This window comes from Dermacentor andersoni, chromosome 8, assembly GCF_023375885.2.
Source record: "Dermacentor andersoni chromosome 8, qqDerAnde1_hic_scaffold, whole genome shotgun sequence".
Lineage (NCBI taxonomy): Eukaryota > Metazoa > Arthropoda > Arachnida > Ixodida > Ixodidae > Dermacentor > Dermacentor andersoni.
The window spans coordinates 105,717,473-105,737,978 of NC_092821.1; the positions used below are offsets into that span (position 1 = coordinate 105,717,473).

General features: G+C 45.0%; 1 long non-coding RNA gene across 1 annotated transcript in view; it reads right to left on the bottom strand.

Moving 5' to 3' along the window:
• Positions 1–1,831: 1,831 nt before the first annotated feature.
• LOC140212932 (uncharacterized) overlaps positions 1,832–20,506 on the bottom strand; it is an 81,953-nt gene continuing 63,278 nt past the window's right edge. The window contains exon 2 of the long non-coding RNA XR_011889921.1: positions 1,832–2,025. This is a non-coding gene — a long non-coding RNA (uncharacterized lncRNA). The remainder of the gene's footprint in view (positions 2,026–20,506) is intronic.

The window sequence follows — 20,506 nt, forward strand, 5'->3', positions numbered from 1 at the left end:
GGCACGCCGCAGCGGGCGACTCCGGAGTGATTTTGATCACCCCTTATAATTAACGTGCGCCCAGTGCACGGGACATAGGCGTTTCTTTTATAACATTTTTTTTTATTATTGGGACGAAACTAACGCGAAACTAACATTTTATTGGGCGAGCCTGCGCCCAGAGGAGCAAGTGACACTCGAGGCACAACGATAGCGGTGAGCACAGTCGGCAATAGTCTAAATCTGATCTATGCGCCAAGCGTGTCGGCTTCTATGAACGGCTCGGAAAAATTTCCAGTGTAATCACTGGGGCTCGAATATCTTCTAGAAAGTACAACACTATTCGACTCGCGCGTAATATTTGATTACGAAAGGTTCAGCGAGAACATACGCAACCGATAGAATCAACGATGACATTGTAGTATATTCAAAATCAAGCAGGCGCGTCTTACAGTGAGTGACAAGTTCTCAGCGGGTGCTATGCGGTCCCCGGAAAAATGATAAATATGTACACGTGTTACTATCTGTACTGTAAGGCCTGCGTCGTGCATGCATTCAAGCAGTGTCTTGTGCAGTCTGTTACGTACTCGTCGATCACAGCTGGTAGTGACACGGTAGCAGAGGTCAGATTATAGAAGGAGTCGGGATTGTTCCGCTTCAAAGCCTGGAAAACTCCATGTCAAGTGGTAGGCATGTAGTTGCGCCACTGGAAAGGGACAGTTTAGACACGTATTCCATCCCTGCCAACTTCAGCATCAGTCTCTGCTAGTAGTAGGGCTGCCCTCCTCAGTTTCCGATGAAGCCTATCTCATTGCCGGTTCAAAAGAAGGAATATCGATCTTCACTTTCCATTTTCGATCGTTACATTTTGCTTTGCCGAGAGATTTCTTCACTCTTAGAGGGTCAAAACAGACACCTTATTTGTGATGTGCTGTGAGTGGCTCAGTACGCTTTCTCTATTTTCACTACTCCGAAGAGGCATTCTAACTGTATTGCAACTGTATTTCTAACATGCGTCTGCAAGTGTTTGATTCTGCTGCTCATACAGAATGCAGTATAAAGCACCGAATAACACCACTTGAACCTTGCAAGTAGGTGTAAAGCAGGAGAAAGAACTGCAAAAAAAAAGTCGTGGCTTGCAAGTCAGCGCGCTACTTAGGCTTCTCTCGGGGTTGCCGTCGACGGCACATTGTTGCATGGCACAAAAGAACCAGCCTTCTGCTGCACGTGATATTGCCTTCATGCGCTGAAAAAGAGTAGGTCACTGCGGGGCGTCGTCCTTCTCTAACTTGATGAGCTCAAGACGTGAGACTCGATACGCTGGGGACGAGAGTGGCTATACCATCACTTGGAAGTCAGGAGCAGGCCTCCAGCTTTTTCGTCTTAGCAAGAAGCAAAGCAAAACAAAAAACAAGAAGAGGCACAATAGAAGCGTGGAGAAGGGTTCGAGTGGGCTATACTTTTTGGGGTGCAAAGCACACACAGAAAACCAATGACAGAAGGCAGCGTATGCACCGTGCCAGTGAACACTGCATGCTTGTTTTTTTTTCTCTCGTTTTATTGTTTGCAATGCACCTTTCAATCACAAGGAAAGTGTGGCCAGATCCGCCATTGATAGTTTTGTAGATGACATTTGCTGTGTCCTCCGGCGAGTAGCTTATAGGGACACTCGAGGTTGATAAAATGCTCGACGGAGTGGATAGTGAAGGTTGTCCGGTTATAGTTGTTTTGTTGCAATGTGTGGACGGCTCTGTAAATGACACGTATCATTTAGCGATTTAGTGCTTTTGCTGTGTGAGTTGAGCCTTCTGACAAGGTGGCATAAAAGAATGAAGGGCGGAGACGAACATGATTTCACCATTTTCAATTCTGTATTCCTTGTTGTGATTAAGGAATGATTGTTTGACCGTAATGAATGAATTGATGGTTTTCACTGTTCACAAACATCTGTTACGCAGCGAGAACTGTTCATGCCAAACACGAGGTCCAGGGTTCGACTTGCGGCCGTTGTTGCCGCACTCCGATGAGGGTCATCTCCGAAAACGCCTGCGTAAGTGGAAGCTTTAGCTCAGGTGCTCCTATATAAATACATGTAAAAGGAGAATTCGTTTTTCTCGGCAACCACAGCACCAAATTTGACGAGATTTGTTGCATTTAAAAGAAAAATTTCAACTCTAATGACTGTTGGTGTCGAATTCTCGAGTTAGGTTGTCAAAGTTTATTAAAAATTGCCAAAAATTGAAAATCCTCAGAAAAAGAAACTATCACGTTTACAACTCTGCAACTCAAGAACAAAAAATAATAATACAACTCTGTGAATTGCAGCTAATAGTACATCTAAAGCCGACAAAATTGATATGTTACATATGAATATCAAAAAAATTTAGTAATATGGAAATACAGCTTTTGCAGAACCCTTGTTACCAACGTAAACAATTCACGTAAGTTGAAAAATGACATATCTAGTTCGTCCGCTTTCAATGGTCTAATGGATTCCATTTACAGAACCGCGATATCTGTTCTTGATGCAGAGCTACGAATTTGTAAAATTCGTCGTTGTATTGTTTTCGAGCAGCCGAATATTTGAAAATCTTTTAAACAACACTCAAGCCCTACATTGAAATTACGCTTCCAAAAGTAACTAGATTTTAACTTTCCCTCTCAAATGCAACAGACTTCATTAAAATCGGTGCAGGGGTTATCTCAGAAAAACGCTTTTGCGTTTTACATGCATTTGAATAGGCCCTGTCGGAGTTGGGTCCGAGCTAAAGCTTCCTCTTAAGGTGAACGGTAAGGACACTAGGGAGCCTACACTAATTCGAAGCCCTGCACTACGGCGGCTCTCATGACGTTTTGGTGCTTCGGATGCAGAGGGTTCTAGAGCTGGAGAGAAGGATCGCGCGCCGGGGATGGTAGGAAGACACGGAGGAGCGCGAAGCTGAGGGAGGAGAAAGAAGAAAGAAGGAGAAGCGTCGCGGAGGGGGAGGGTAGGCGGAGGCGCGCTGGGTTCTCCTCGTCTGACATTTGCTACGAGCTCTGTGCGTACTCTAAACCTACGGGGTTCGTCGGGCAATCGAGAGGCCGAGCGCCGAGGGAGAAGTACGGAACAGCAACGCCATGGGCAGCAGGCTGAAAGCGATTCAAACAACCCTGAGTCGTCGGGAAGCTCCGGACACGAGCTGAACAAGACTGGCAAATGGCGTGGGCTAGGCGAGCCCAGGAAGCTCCCCAAGAATCCCAAAGAATATAAAAGATACGGCTGAGAAAAAAAGAACCGCAACACTTACGCACAATCAACGAATGTCTAAACCACGCTGCACGCAATGCACGAAAATGAAACAGCAGCCATATGCTTCCACGAGACCCGCGTTCACGACACGAAACGTCACTATATTTTTTGTTAATTTAGCATGTTTTTTAACGCTCCCGTTGAAGGGAAATGCGGCGTCCTTACTATCTTTCTTTGTAAACACATTTTTTAGTTCTGCATTTCTCGAAGAAGTCGCCGAAAAAAGCTGTCGGTGAGCTATTTGTTACCTGCGCGTATATATTCACATTGCTGAGCTGGCTCTCCCTATTTCGGAGTCAACAAAACCAGGTAACAGGAGGAAATGATAAAGAAATGCTGCGCGTATATATATAAAAGACGCGTGGCATAGATACTGCCACACAGCCTTATGTTCTCTCATATGCGTACCTGTGCCCGCTGCACGAACCGATGTATTCAAAGAAAGAGTAACAACTTAAGCTATTACCTTATAATCTGGTGGCAGAACGAAAACCAACCTAGGAGTAAATTAGGTACGCACACGCACCAAGTGGCCATATTGGGAGCCTAAAAATAGCAAGGAGCTTATAACATTACATAATCCCGAGAAAAGGGCGTGACGCCTTCAAATTCCACAGCTTAAAGTTCTGAGCAATGCGGATTCAGTTTCAGTTTCAGTTTATTATTCTTTAAATACAATGCATTGGAAAGATACAATATACAGACGAGGGTCCCAAAGTCCAAGACTGCAACGGGACCCTCGGTTAATAATAACAATGTAGAGATGTATTAAAGAAGAGCAAACTAACTAAAACAAACGAACACAATCGCGAAAGTACAACATAGAAAAATAATATAAATGAAAACAAATTGTATTTATATAAGCCTATAGTAGAGTTTAAAATTTTCCAGCCAATAAGAGAACTGCTCAAAATTCTTACTTCGTCCAGACTTTCAATTTCAGCTATTCTTTAAGAGCTATGGAATGAATTTTTCTTGCCACGAGGTAAAGAGATACCGTGCTTTAATATACTTCGAATTTCTTCTTCCCTTATGGTTGTAAAAAATTCAGTACGTGACGGTTTTCCGTGACAACACTTTGATGTCATCACCAACCCGATTCCCGAGCCAGCACCTCCACCATAAGTCATGTTGTAATTGGGGTGAAGAAAGAGACAGCACCAAAAACTGTGCGTCATTAACCTAACTCTTTCTTGGGTGAACTTCTGCCTTTAAAAAATTAAAGAAAGACAAGTAGACCTCAAAGCACAACTGCAGCGGCGAGCAGAGTTGTCCGCAGACGAAATATCATGTGCGGGCCAAGAGCGTCGCGCTGTTGATACACGACTCATCGCCCATATTGCAGCATAATCACTTCTACTCGCGTTCGTTCCAGAATGCACAAAAGTATTCGCTTCGCGCATGCAGTCGGATTACAGAAGATTCTTTCACTGTCAAATGATAAAAAAAATTATTCTGTGGTTTTGCGTGGCGAAATGCAGATGTGATTACGAGGCACGCCGTAGTGTGGGGCTCCGGATGAATTTTCAACACCCGGGCTTCTTTACCTTCCACCCAATGCACAGAACACGGGCGTTGTTGCATTTCGCTCCCCATCTTTCGCTATCTAATTGGCGACAGTATTTAGGAAAGTTCCGACACACGTAGGTACATGTCGTGCCGAGCAAGAAGTTTGCAACAGAGGCTGGTGAAAAGCGGACACTGGAAAAGCATAAAGAATGAATGCGAGTCAATCAATTCTGCAACTCAGATTTAGCCGACAATGTCTTAAGATGTGCGCAACTTGGTCGGAACGCCAACTTTTTTGTTAGGTTAGTCTGCTCTCGAGGTGTTTTTCTTGGCGTGGTCATTCCTACACACTGTGTCCACAGAATTTATTTCTGCGCTGATTAGCAGCCCTATCGAATTGAAAAATTGGTCCCCTGATCGTCGCTAATCTGTCCTTACTTTTGCAGTTCCTACGCTACCTTGAATTAACGCACTGTACACGGTGCCTGTGAATGCATTTCACTGTGTCTTTTATCGAACATTTAAAGCCTGTACGCGAGGACTAGGGAAAAGGAGTACATTCATACACCTTTATCATCGCTGGAGGGGTGTTTTATTGCAGAACGAAGTAGCTTAGATGAGTTTTCACAGAAATGCAAGAATAAGAGGAACGTTTTCAATATCAGCGTAGACGCTAACTTTTAATTTTATGCCGTGTTGTGTCTGATGATGAAGCGATATTGCATAACTAAACCGATGCAATATCGCTATAGAAAACCCGAAACGAAAATGAAAGGTGCTCTGAACCAAACTTAATTTTGTTTCCCATTCTTGCTACTCATCAAAATGAGGACCTCCTAATGTATGCTGAAGTTGTCTTAGCTCCTAAGTGAAAATTGCACTTTTTGTGAACAACATTTCTCTTTTTTTTTTCTTCTTTTTTCTTCTTTTTTTGCTTCCAGACACAGGATCGTTTAAAATGAAACGAAAGGCTACTGCGCAGTTTCGCCGCGTAATTTGATAACACGGATCTTACCGTGCATATTCCGTATTGTCCCAATAAAACAAGAAAATCTCACAAACTTTCAAACAACTCCGCTCGTTATCAAAGCACTTCTTTTTAGTGTCGCTGCCATTTCTGCCGCCTGAGTAAAACCGCTTGGTCGTCCTTAAAATTTTGAAGTGCCCAATTTTGTGTGCAGGTTCACGCCATACGTTCTCAAGTTGTTCTTTAGCATTTCTGAAACAATGCAATGTTTTTTTTAGACCTCGCCCCAACTCCTATTTCCCCTTGCGAGCGCCAGCGCATTTCTCAAATGTATCGTCTCCGGGATCATTTTGACAAAGAAGGCCAGAAATGGAAACTTAATCCTCAACGATCTATCACACCTCTCAAACCATTTGCCGCACGTTCTCATGGGCTTATTTATTTATTTATGTCTTGCGTCTCCTGGCTGAGATTCTTTTTCTGACTTCCTTCTATTACTCTCCTGCATTCATTCCACCGGCAAGTGGGCCGCCACCTTGGTGTGATAAGTTCAGACCGGTGTCAGTCCGCGGACAGCAGTCTAATGGCTTGCACCCTGGTTGGAATAAGGACTCTGTTTTAAAGTTCGTTCTCAGAAGGGAAAAAGAAAAGAAAGTAAAAAAAAAAGCCAAACAGGAAAACTACAGGGTGCTATAAGCGCAATGCAACAAACTGGCACGCAACCTCGCACAGATTGATGCCCCAAAAGTCCCGCGAGCTTTCGAACTAGCTGAAACAACCAGGACTTTTGCATTTGCAGATGTCAGATTTTTCGAGAGTTATCTCATTCCCTCTCCTTTCTGGTCTTGCAATATTATGTGCAGAAGTGGTATTGTATTACCCGAGTGTGAGTGCATTACCTTGACGTATTATATTTATACTCTAAAAAAACGCCATTGAATCTCCGTAAGTGTAACATTTTTCTCTCTTCCGCAAAGAGTAGAAGCGCTGAACAGTTCGACAAAAAAAAATTACTCATGTGCAACGCACACGCTGGAATCTAGAAGAAACAAAGCTTTCGTAAAGCTGTTATTCCAGACAACTAACCTCTATCCACAATATTTTTAAATCTTTTTTATGCAACGTTTATTCTCACGAAATCGTTATGCTTTAGTCCCTACACCATTCACAAAAGTTGTACTGACATGTAAATGCCAGTTTATGCGGATGAACGTACTGCGTGAGGTTGAACCAGATATGACAGGTGGACCGAAGCAATGCTTGGTGCTTGTCGAGCGAAGAATGGCGATGAGAAGCGTATGCACAGACGAGTTACACACGTATCAAGCTAGAGTTAGGTATCATGTACAGTTCAGAGCGAAAGTTCGGGGACAGGAGATGCCACTAAAAACATTTTTTTTTCTTCGCAGTCTAGGCAAAAAGGCTGAAATAAAGTAATGCCTACGTGCACCTGCTCCTCCAGCGTAATGCTTTGAAGTATTTTTACATTACACGGCTGTGCTAGGAGAAATATTGTTTTTTTTTATGCCGTGGTCCCTAGACATTTGATCTCGACTGTGCTACCCCTTGTGTCACAGTGGAGCCCACCCAATTATGGACCATTGGCCAATAATGCCGACATGCTCAGTGACGAAAGGGAGTGGGGTGGCCCGAATATTGGAAATTCAGTGTGCATTCTTTGACTATCATGCGCTTTTCCATTAGGTGGTCTGAAGTGTAGAGAATGGAAAGCTTCGCTTTAATATTAAGACTTATGGATTTCTTCAACGATTGGACAGGAAGAGGCCTTACTATCGGCAGCCGTTTGGGCCTATATGGCTCATTGGCCTTGGGGAAGTCAAGGTGAGCATAAAGAGGAAGGAAGACAAAAGGGGAAAGGTCATCGTGGGAAGACGAAGGAAAGAGGGAGAATGAGAAGAAGTAAACATCACAGCGAAGCCCAGGAGCATGACTCAACGCAGGGCATATATGTGCGTATGTGCGTATGTGCGCGTGTACGTGTGTGCGTGTGTGTGCGTGTGCGTTTACCACCTTCTTTTTTGCCTTCTGCGCGTCAGAAAATAGGACAAAAATAAAGCTAAAGAAAAAATGAAAACAAGCACTGCCAATACAAAGCATGACTCAAAATCCAAAGCAATACCTTCCCTCTAGTGTTACCGGCTGAATTGAACGTTTTCAAAGATTTCTAAGTTTTGCCTACGTCTTACAGGATTAATTATTCCGAGTTAGCCGCAGTAGCAACATTATCAATGCCCATTGTACGAAGGTAGTGGCGGTGCTGGTGTTGTGACTAGAGTCGGTTTAGCATGGCAGTCGGTGCGGCAACCGGTCCACATGTGTGGGTGACTAAAGTCCAGGTCGCGCTAGCCGCTCATTCCTTGTATTTCGACATTGTAGTAGCATTACGAGTACTGGTGACGTCTACAATATTCAACCGGAGTCGTCGTTTTTATTTTTTTTCACACGTGGATGCAAGAACAGGAACCATATTGAATAAAATTATGCAACAGCCCAACCAGCCATTCCAGTTGAGGGTCAAGAGTCGGAAAGCTAGCTTTGTCACATTAAAGGTATACTAGCAGAGAAGCCTGAGTCTCAGTGACGGAGCTCTAAGTATTGCAATTTTGTAGGTATAATAAAAGTCGACATTATATGAATTCGCCTGTACGTTTCCGCCATATTTAATTTGATGTGGAATTGTGCCAAGATGACAAAGCAGCTGGTTTGGACGACCACTTGCTTCTAAAGATACAGCGCCACGCAAAAGCTCAAAGTTAAATCTTATTTTCCTGCTGTATTAACTGGAGCTCGAGCCCTTACACTCTGACTATGGGACCTCCTTCTATATATATTTCATATTTAAATGTAGTTATACTACATGCAGTAAATTTCAACTTGAAATTTTATGCCTTTTTCGAAAAAAGAGAGAGAAGGATATATGGAAGGCAGGGATGTTAACCAGTCAAGGGTCTGGTTGGCTACCCTGCTTTGCGGGAAAGGAGAAGGGGAAGAGAGAGAAGGGAGAGAGAGAGGTTATAAAGTCATGTACGTATAATACTTGAGTCGGCCTCTCGTGCAAACCAGACGTTAACAGAAAACACAAAAGTGCCTTCACTGCCTTCTGAGCCGATGATCGGGGGGACGGTGCTCTAGTGCGGTCTGTTCACATAGAGGACGCTCATATAGTTCCCTCAATGTGTTGGACGAGGATTTCCCTTCTGCTTGAAATTGAGGACAGTGGCAATATAAGTGGTCAATGTTCTCTTCGCGTCCACAAACATCACATGCAGGACTACCAGCCATTTCAATTAGTACTGAATAAGCGTTCGTGAGGGCAACTTCAAGCCACAACCGACACAGAAGAGACGGTGCAGTCCTGCCGGAGGTCTGAGTTGCATTGAAGGGTTTAGTCTGTGCTGTCTGGTGCGCCTTGTATGTGCGGTATTCCACTCTGCTAAGGAGAGCGTGCGTGCTAGAATGAGAAGTTGTCTCGCAGCGTCGATCCTTGGGAAAGGAGTTGGAATGCAGCGGTCTTCTATGTTTGACGTCTGAGCTGTCTTATCTGCATCATCATTTCCAATGATACCGCAATGACCTGGTAACCATTGGAAAGAGATATGCGCACGTACACTACCACGCAAAGCTCCTACCGCTATCATATCTAGATACGCACCAAGCTTGCGTTCAATCTCCTATTATTTCATCTCTTAAACGCATTTTTCGGAAGGGTGTCAAAAAAAAGAAAGCTGTGACGTACGCCGTAATGGAGGACTGAGGATTAATTTTACCCCGTGGGGTTCTTTACCGTGCACCCAATGCACGGTACACTGGCATTTCTTTTTTTTTTTCATTTCGCCATCATCGAAATGCGGCCGCCACGGCAGGGATTCGATCCCGCGCCTTCGGGCTTAGCAGTGCATCCCCAAAACCACTATGCCACCAGGGCAGGTAGAATGGGCTAGCAAACCAGACGGGTCATATTGTCTTTTCAGTCTTTATTCCGCTTTTCTATCTTTTTCTTCATCCTTATCACAATTTCCTTCATAGTCGTACCTCGAATTTGAAAAATTTCTTTCCAAAGCATATGAAAGTCGAAGCTTCCGTGAAGAACTGGTGCCCACGAAAGTGCACATCACGGCACCTTACGAAAAGCGATGTAACACGTGCTTTGGTTCACAATATAGGGACATAGAAAGTCGTGTTCAACGTCAACCCTAACACTGTGCCCGTAGTCTTAGGGCCTCAAGGAGCACTGCTTCTAGATGTTCAGACAGAAGAGCATGTGAACTCCCTTCTCAGTTGCAACTCAATCTCAGGGACTGCAGTCTTAGCACGAGTGCCCCATTCGTACCTGCAAAACACATCTATTATTAGAGGAGTACCGAATAGGTACACTGATGAGAACTGTTGGAATACCTAAACCCACAAGGTCTTTACCATGCAAGGAGAGTCACGTGACGTGACCAGACTTCCGAACCACGGTGCGAACCAGCACCGTGGTTCTTACGTTCGCTCCAAACACAGACCGTCCAGAGAAGATCGACTTGGGCTTCACAAGACACGAGACCATCGACTACGTTGAGGCACCACCTCGGTGCTTCAAGTGTCAGCGCTATGAACATGTGGCCAAGTACTGCGGTGGTGAGCAGTGGTGTACGAGATGTGGAGGACCACATGATTTCAAAACATGCGCGTGCAGTGAGAACTTTCTTTGTACAAACTGTAGTTGTGGTCATCCAGCTAGTTACAGCAAGTGTCCTACACGGGCGGCGGCAATAAAGCGAAAGAAAACGTCTATCTTGGGGCCAACAGGAAAGGATGAGAAAAATATGACCAAGAAAAAGACGGAGAGTCGCAGAGAGGCAGACGAATTCAAATGGAGCTCAAAGAGGGAAACTGATTTCCGAAGCCGGAAGCGTTCTCCAGGAATCAAGGACACAGTGGTACCATCGCGCAGCGAACCGGCTAAAGCAGTAAATCAATGAACAGAGGCCTCGTAGACGAGAAGACTGCTGAACAACCGGAACATCGAAGTTATGTGTCTGCACTGCAGCGACCCCAATCGCGTTGCGATGAAAAAACACCACAGGAGGACGGTCAGCAGGTGCTACGTGCTCTCTTCAAGGCCTTGCGATCACACATAGAGAAGATGCCGGCGAGCTCGATTAAGGGCATGCTCGAAGTAGTCCTGGCTCTCGAGTCAGTGATTCTAAGCTCTGCCTCTTCTTAAAGCACCTAGAAATATGGATGCGGTCAGGACACATTGTTCACCATCTCGCTCAAAGGTGCCAGTTATTATGCAATGGAACTGTGCGGGTTTCGCGTGCCATTTACCTGAACTCTCGCTGTTCTTATGCAACATGCCTCTGATAATATTGGCATTGCCCGAGGCTGGTCTTCCAAGTTCCAGATGAATTGGTGCTTATATCGCACATGGAAACCAAAGTATTTCGACATTTCCTAACGGAAACGCCATGCTATATGTCAGACGTGAAATACCACATTACGTTCTACCAGTTCAAGACCTTTGGAGCAGTGCTTTGGAAGTCACTGCTGTACAAGTGCGGCTGGGAAACCGAAGCCTCAGCGTGGCCTCCGTATATGTGAGCTCTCGCCTGAAGGTCTCGATGGGAGAAATTATAAGAGACCTCTGCAGCCGCTGCCCAGCTCCGAGTATTGTATGGGTGGACTTTAACGCGCCCCATACTCTCTGGGGCGACAAGGCGATTGATGCACGTGGGAAGCAAATTGTTAGTGCATTAGACACCCAGGCACTCTGCGGGGCAAATGACCAACAGCCAACGTTTTTTCGACCACCGGCCTCTTACAGTGTCATTGACTTGACATTACACTCAGCGGACATCCTTGCATAGTCAACGACGAGTAAAGATAGAATGGGCAGCGACCCTTTTCCTGTCTTTGTTAACATTGCTGGATACAGAAGCAATGGCCGAAGATCCTGTCTTGCGACACATTGGGAATAGACAGGGATGGCCTAAGCGAATCATCTGGAGACCTGTTCGCGGACATGCTACGTAGCAAGAGATTAGCTACCGCTGAGCTGAAGCTACCCGACCACTTCCCCGCTGCGGATCTAAAGCTCAAAATTCTATGTGCTGCCCGTAGAAGAGTGGAACGGAGGCTGATGAGGACGAAGGGCGACCCACCAGTGAAGACTATATATAAAAGGTTTAACGCAGTGATTCGACGTTACACAAGAAAACTAAGAAGAGATCATGGGCAACATTTTGTGCAAGACTGTCGGTATTCGCGCCAGTTCCAAGGATATGGTGGGTCGTTAATAACCTTGCTGGAAACTTTCGACGAAACAAGCCATTTGAAGCCCTTGCATTGAAGTTAGGCAAGACACTCCCTTGTCTTGGGAATGCCTTTGCTGAAATGTACTCTTCCGACAGGTCAGCCGGCACAACCAACCCGCCTCCGCCGCTATCATCGTCTCTAATGGATGCTCTTTTCACCCTCAGATAGTTGGAACTAGCTATGGGCAGCCTCCGACGTCGCTGTGCGGTGGGACCTGACCTTATCAGTAATCAGATGCTGACTAACCTACCGGTTGAGAGACGGCGTGATTTGCTGGCATTTTTTAACCAAGTCTGGGCCAGTGGGGCTATAGCACATTTATGGAAGGTAGCATGGGTGGTACCGGTTCTGAAGCCTGGAAAGAATCCTGCAGCTCTGGACTCATACAGACCGGTATCACTGACCTCGTGTGCAGCGAAGCTAATGGAGAAGATGGCGTGCACAAGACTCACTTGGTATGTCGAGCAGGGTCGAAAACTACCATCGTGCATCACTGCCTTTCGGCAACGTCTAAGCGCTGAAGACAATGTGCTGGACCTGCTAAGCCACATAGAACATTAGAGTGCGGATGGCCTGTCGACACTTGCTGTTTTCATGGATGTTTCCAAGGCTTACGACTACGTGTCTCAAACAGCCATCATTAGCCATTTCCAAGTTATAGGCGTCACGGGTCACCTCTTGCACTTCAAACATACGTTCCGCAATGGTCGTCGCATCAGAATTCGTCCTGGTGACACTTTGAGCGATGAAATACGTATATTTCGCGGCGTGCCGCAGGGGAGTGTTTTATCTCCGTCATTATTTAACATCGCCATGACTAGCCTCCTAAGAGTACTAAACCATCGAACAGCAGTGAAGATATCTATATATGCCAATGATATCTGCATGTGGGTCTCCGGCTACCAGCATCGCCACCTCGCACGAATAGCCCAGGGAGCAATAAAAGCCATTCAGGGCCACTTGGCAACCATTGGATTATCACTATCAGCAGAGAAATCATCATTCGTACTATTTCATGGAATGAAAAGAAAATCTACACGCTTGACGCGGAATTTGGACGGATACCAAATTCGACAAGTCACCGACGTCCGATTTCTGGGCGTTACCTTAGACCACAGGCTACTCTGGCACCGCAGTATTGACCACGTTGTGGCGTCATCGTCATCCAGGCTACATGTGCTCAAGCGAGTTGCTGGCATACGCTGGGGCCACCACCCGACGTCGATGCTACGGCTACATACAGCGTTGGTTACCAGTCGGATCCTGTATCAGCTACCTCTGATGTCACCCTCAGATAGCCAATACGAGTGTTTAGAAGCCATCCACAGAAACGGTATTCGACTTTGCCTTGGAGTCCTTCAGCCAGCATCAAACAAGGAAGTGCTCTACGAAGCTGAGTCACGCCCTCTGCGACTTCTGGCTTCCAAGGTTTTCATGATCGAGCTACTACGATTGAGTGAGTCTACGCCCGGCAAAGCCCTGTTACGACATATAGGTAACAGGCCAAGCCCACATTTTTATGCAGCACTGAACAAGCTTCACGTCTTAGGATTGCGCTGCTCGAGACAGAGGGAAAGTATAGAAACACCCTGGACATGCGAGGACATCACATGCAACTTAAGTGTACCACGATTGCAATCAAAGAGCTGCATTCCATCTGCAGAAGCCAAGTCCTGGAACATTTGAACACGACTTTCCCAAATCACCTACAACTATACACAGATGGCTCTGTCAAAGCAGACGAAGACCGCTGCGCAGCAGCATTCTATATCGCCTCTCTAAGATATACGTGGTCTGGCAGTCTAGACTTTATAGCCTCGTCGACAGTTGTGGAAGGCGCAGCAATAGCTTCTACTCTGCGCAAACTAAATGCTTTACCTCCGCAGAATGTGGTTGTCCTTACGCACTCAAAGGCCGCATTACAACAACTATACCGTGTTCTGCCATCCCTCAAGTCCCCACGCAAATCACTAGCCATCGTTAAAGAACTGAACATCAAAGGCTTCATAGTAAAGTTTCTGTGGATTCCCTCCCACATTGGTATTTCTGGCAACGAAAAAACTGATGCGCTTGCATACGCAGCGCTCTATCATCCTCCCAAATCAAGGCTCCAAAGAGTAATCAGGTGAAAAAATCTGACATTCAAAATCACTTGGGGTCGCTTTGGGTTCCACCGCATATGCCCTGCGTAACCAAGAAATTTCACCGAGAGGAAGCGTCACTTCTATATCGAATAAGAACAGGATCTGCTAGTACACCAGCCTGGTTATTTAAGACGGGGCGAATCAATTCGCAGAACTGTACGGCATAGAACGAGACAGGAGACATTGAGCACTTTTTGTGGTCCTGCCCGAAATTCCAAGATGAAAGGGACGCTATTCTGAAGAATCTGCAAAAAAAAAAAGGACCTTCCGCATGCGTGCCAGCAACACCTTATATTTCCCGAGGGATCAGTTATAGTCCGCAAAGAAACTTCACGTCTCCTTATCGAATCCTTAAGAGAGACTGGTTTGATGGACATATGGTGAACCCCTTCAGCGGTATTGTAAGAGACGCTCGGGCGGAGCGATTGCCGGCCTTGATCGCTAGGCTAAACCCGCCTTTTGCTACAATTCACCACCACCACCACCACCACAACTATCTATGGGATAGCCGCGACTACGTAAGCCAGCCGACTACGTAAGTATGCGCTGTATACAACCCAAGTTCTGTTGTTGTTCCATTGAGACTACTCTAAACGAGCATCAGATTAGCTATACACCACACAAACTTTTCGACAATATGCAACCCACAAATGGTAATCATGTGTTTAGGTTTTATGTATGACAAATCTGGTACAAACCAGTCGTTTGCAGAAGACAGCTGACAGATTCATTCCCGTAGAAACTATTTTCTCCTTCTTTTCTCCCCTATCATTTACATCGTGCTTATAGCTTGAGTTAGGATTTTTTTTCTTTTACTCCGGGCTTCAATAAGTATTACCTCGGACACCGTAGAGCACGCCCAAACCACCGCCTCGAGAGACACACCATGAGGTCTAGTCGAAGAATGACTGTGCGGAAGTATAGAGTAAACATTAAATAAAAACGACGGCTGTGTTGGAGAACCTGTGTTTGAGAACAATTTTCGTTTCATCGTCGTTCCTATGTTATCTTTATACCTTGCGCTAGGTCGACTATGCTTCTTTCCCCTCGGTGCTACTTGCCTCGTCGCCCGTAGTGCCATTGCAACCACCAGCTCACGGGGGCAAGGGGTGGACGTGACCAACCACACTCTTTTCGTCGATCACCTCGGTATAGTTGGTTGGAGTGTGGCTTACTTGCACATGAAGGTTCTGCGTTCAATGCGCATGTAAGTGCCTTACTTTCGTTATCATTTTTTTAACGTTTCCCTTTGTCGAAACTATGACTAAATTATGATGATTATTCCCAACGAGCGGCTAACATATTCTGGAACGGCCTTATTGCAATTAAGGAGTCATCGTAATGACTTCTTTAGAAGAAGAGACAAACACAGACACAAGCGAACATGCTAGCTGCATATGCATGACTATCACATTGGCATCCTTGAAGAACATTCGACATGTCATATCCGCAGTCTCTCGCGAAAATATCAATGTTCACTGACGCCAATCGAAAGAGTAACACGGGGAATTTCTAGGGAAAACAAAGTACTCGCGAGAGAGCACAGTGTCCGATGACCCGACGGATGAAATGCCGCTGGGGCAGCCGAAACGGACAATTGGTTCAGGCGTGGTGCCCTTTCGTTCCTGGCCTTGCCTGACTTCCTCCTTAGGGGGAGAGCCCAAAACAGAGAGCAAGAAAGATGCTGAAAGAAGAAATCACGCGCGCGGAACGATGCCGGAGGTGAAAGCACTTAACGACGCCACCTATTCGCCCCATTTGCTTCGCGCCGAATCAAAACAGACCGACCACGCAAGGGGTGAGGAGTTCCTGGGTAGTGCTCCTGTTCTTAACCTGTTTTTCTTGCCGCATCTCTCCGGACGCGAATACGAAGAAAAGATGTTGAGAGATGGGGAGCAAGAGAGCGAGAGATAGAGAGAAGACTTTGTGTGTGCGTGCGTGTGCGTGTGTGTGTGTATGTGTGTGCGTGTGTGTGTGCGCGTGTGTGTGTGTGTGTTTGAAATGGCGCGAACACGCTTCTTCGTTGAATGGCCGATAAGTAAAGCGAACAACAGACGGAGCGAGAAAGACCTGGTACTTTCAGGCAAAACAGCGAAGACCAACTGCTTTCCTGTGAGTCACGGGAGAAAAAAAACAACAAGACAAGTGCAACTGCTGACAGATGGAGCGATCGAAGTAAAACGTTATGCTCTGCGAAACTTGCCTTCAAAGTGTTGAAGGAAGCCTTTGGTTGAGAGGTGAAAGGTGGCGTCCACATTTCGCTCTGTTATCGCAGTGCTTTAAGCTGCTCTTTGCGGAAATACGGGTGCACCGAGCATTTTTTTTCTAGCTTTTTTTAGAATGCAGAAAGAAAAATATTCACTGTTGGAGGCAGGAAAATAAATAAACAAGTAAAGCAGGGGCAGGAACTAATTTTAAGGGAACGAAGTTGGGTTTTTGAGGCTGGAGGCTGCACCTTCTTTTCACCTGTGTTTTTATTTTTAAAGGGATTGAGGGGACTGTAGTTGTGAATGCTGGCACAATGTATGTCACACGTTTTTAGAGGTAACATGGGACAATTTTATTTAGTGTTGCTTCTCAGAATATTCCAATTTTGTTAAGAGAACCATACCAATAAGTTTCACTGCCGTATGTGACCATAAAATAGATAGTAGGCGAAGTTCAGCACAGAGTTTATTACGCATTACTTAGTCCCGACGCGAGAATAAGGAACGAGTCGTTATTCCGACATAGTGTAGACAACCTTTATTTATTTTGTCTGCTTTTGTGCCATCGCCTCTAAGACTAAGCCGAAAAAATACTCGAGTGCACTCTCAATGCTGTATTTGAGGCAAGAGCAGCGCAGATTAGAATAGTAACTATATAAATAAATTCAAAAAGAATATCGTGCATTTTACAGAGAAATAGAGGTTAAGTCAAGGTCTGAGCCTTTTTATTAGCAGCTGTAGATTTTACCCAGTTTATTAACCGACGCCTGACCAGCCATGAATTTGGACTGAAGACTCCAACGCTTCACGGCGTTGCTATGCAGCCTTGGAGTCTCCTGTCTCCAGCCTTTAGTCATGGGGCCGCTTCAGCCGTGGGCACCTACGCTGAAGCTCTATATTAATGAGTCTGTATGTCCTCGGGTTAGAAGGTCGACAAAGCCTTAGCTAGAGGACCTGCTCTGTTCTCATTTAAAATTTATATTAAAGGTAGTTTAAAGTATTTTTGGGCAACATTCCAATTTTCATTATTGTTCAAATTATCAGTATCATCATCATCATCCTCATTGTTATTATTATTATTATTATTATTATTATTATTATTATTATTATTATTTAGCCCTAGTTCCGACAAAATGATGCGTTAATAAATGATGCATGCTGCAAATGAGCATTGAACGCAGGTCCTTCGTGTGCAAGTAAGCCACACGCCAAGCAATTGTACCGCGATGATCGATGAAAAGAGTTTGGGTGGTCACATCAACCCCTTGCCTTCCTGAGGTGCTGGTTGCGTTGGCACTGCGGGCGACGAGGCAAGTCGCACTAAGGGGAAAGAAACGTAGTTGAGCTACCGATAAGATATAAAGACAACATAGCAAAGACGACGAAACGAAAATTGTTGTTCTCAAACGCAGGTTATCCAACACAGCCGTCGTTTTCATTTAATGTTTATTCTATACTGCCGCACAGTCGTTCTTCTACTAGACCGCATGGTGTGTCTCGCGAGGTGGCGGTTTGGGTGTGCCCTACGGTGCCCGAGGTAATACTTATTGAAGCCCGGAGTAAAAGAAAAATAATGCCGAACTCAAGGTATAAGCAAGATGTAAATGATAGGAGAGAAAAGAAGGAGAAAGTAGTTGCTACGCGAAAGAATTTGTCAGCTGTCTTCTGCAAAAGACTGGTTTGCACCAGATGTGTCTTGCATAAAACCTCGACACACGATTACGACTAGTGTGGTGTACATTTACGAAACTTTTTTGTGCCATATAGCTAATCTCATGCACGTTTAGAGTAGTCTCAAGAGAACAACTCTTGCAGACTGTGCAAGACAATGCCGGAGCAGACACACATGGGTGCACTACCAAATTACGTTATCAACAACACGTTTAACCAAATAAACAAATTGAGTAATCCAAAGCAACACAAAAGAGAAATAAATACGCACGATTACGTCTTTCATTTGTAAAAATCTTCAACGGCGTATTTCTAATAATTTCTTGCCAAATCTACGAAAGCTGTAAAAAATTGATATTTCCGCACATCTTTTCATGTTTGAAGGGAGCCAGAGATACAAAAATTTACACGTCTTGCCCACTGGCGTTTTCAACATGTATGCGTATTTTTTGTACCAAGTTCTCAATACTGCAGATGCATGTGAAATTGTTATGACTCTATGTAACTTGTCAGACAGACTGCGCCGGGATATAAGTTACGGCGAAGCAGAAATAAAAATAGAGAGAATATGGTATGGAAATCCGAGAAAAGATTGAGCGATCAGCTATAGATTCCTGATGTACGCGCCAAGCCGCTGTAAAAGAAATGAGTTTCTACAAGTGGCTTTGTACTTGTAGGCTATTAATACTGCAGATGACCCTCTGCTGTAGCACGTAAATTGCATATTGTTACAGAATTCAGGCAAGCGTAAGATACGAGAAATCTCAAAATTATGGTGAACAATACATATCTGTGCAACGTGTACTATTAGACGGTGCTCTACACTTTCCCCCTCCCCCTCGGCGTCTCAAAAACGCACTGCACGGTACAATGTTTGGAGGTAAGAGCATGGTTCACACAGTGGCTGTACAGATTCATTGGCTCTGCGCCATCTCTTAAAAGAAATGTAGGATTTCATGCCCATGTTTCCCGCAGGCGTAAAATGTAAAATGGGATTACCATACGTTTACTGCACTGAACAATAATACGTTCACAGTAGGCGAGCAAATTCTTGCGCTGCATATTTCGTGAGTATTAATAACATATTTTTCAAGAAAACAAAAACGACATTGCATGGTATTAATTTGAAGACAAGGCCTTGTATATTGCATGTCAGCCTGTTGTGCCTTACTGTTGTTCCCTGCCCGCCGAAGAAAATGGGGGGAAAAGGAGAACATGTCGGGGAAAGAGTTTAACAGCTTGCTATTCCTTTCTTTGGTTTCATTTTACATTCTGTGGACAGAGTTTTGTGTTTCGGAGTTCTTCCACTTTTCAGTGGAAGAACCCTGTTCACCACGTGAAATTCCACGTGTTACCACGTGGAATTTCACGTGGTAAACAAGGAGCTCATGAAAACTTCGAGAGAAGGTAAGTGGCAAAAGATAATAGAAATGAGAAAACAAAAGCGGGGATACAGACACGCGCGAAGAAATAAATATAGAAGCAAGCTTTTCGTACTGCTTCCTTCTTAAGCTGGGGAAAATCATGCCGACATACAAGGGGTCCGAGTCATTGTCGTAACCTAACGTAACCGCAGCGATCATTTCAGTTGCACCTGAATGTTTCCTCGGTTCGAGTTACCGAAAATGGCGTTGTCTATGTGCACATACTCAGCGCTGTGAACGGGCACTCGTCTCGTCCTTGTCTTTTGCGCTGTTGAAAAAAGAATGTCACACCAGCTTGCCCAAGCTATAACAGTGACTAGGAAGCAAGTCAAGAATAAAAGAAGTGTCATTTATCTGTAACTGTTTTCGTGTTCCTCAGTTTTATTGTCCTGCGCGCGGTTGAACAAAAGCAACGTGGTCATACAACCGCTTGTCGCACGCGACCGTTTTTCAGACCGTGCCAAAGGGGTGTGGGCAGAATGAAAACACTGAGCTCGGTCAGAAGAGACAATGGGACAGTAGTTTAGGTATCGCCCAGACCACTCGTCCTCCTCTCAGTGTTTTTACTTAGGAAATTGACTGGCGTCCGTGCAACGCCGCACAGGAAACTAATAGAATGCAGGGAAATAATAATAATGTGAAAAGTTAAAGAAATACGAGATATTACACGCTTTCACCTATCCTAGGGAACCGGGCATGGCAGCTATTGTTTTACAGCCAGCACTTCACCGCCGCCTGAAAACTACTCTCCTAGAAATCGTGAGAAAGATACCTACAAACTAAATAGCACCGGGAATGCAGGAAGAAAAACATAGCGGGAAGGACAAAGAGCTTTATTTAGATGCACGGAAAAAGCAGTGAAGAGACCCGGCTGGAGGGGAAACAAAGCCTCTCATGCTGTGGGTTCCCGTATTGTTAGAGGGAATAGGTGGACGCCAATGTTCTTATTTTTTTCATAGAGCTATTTTTTTTTCGTCAGCATAGTTGTATTCTGC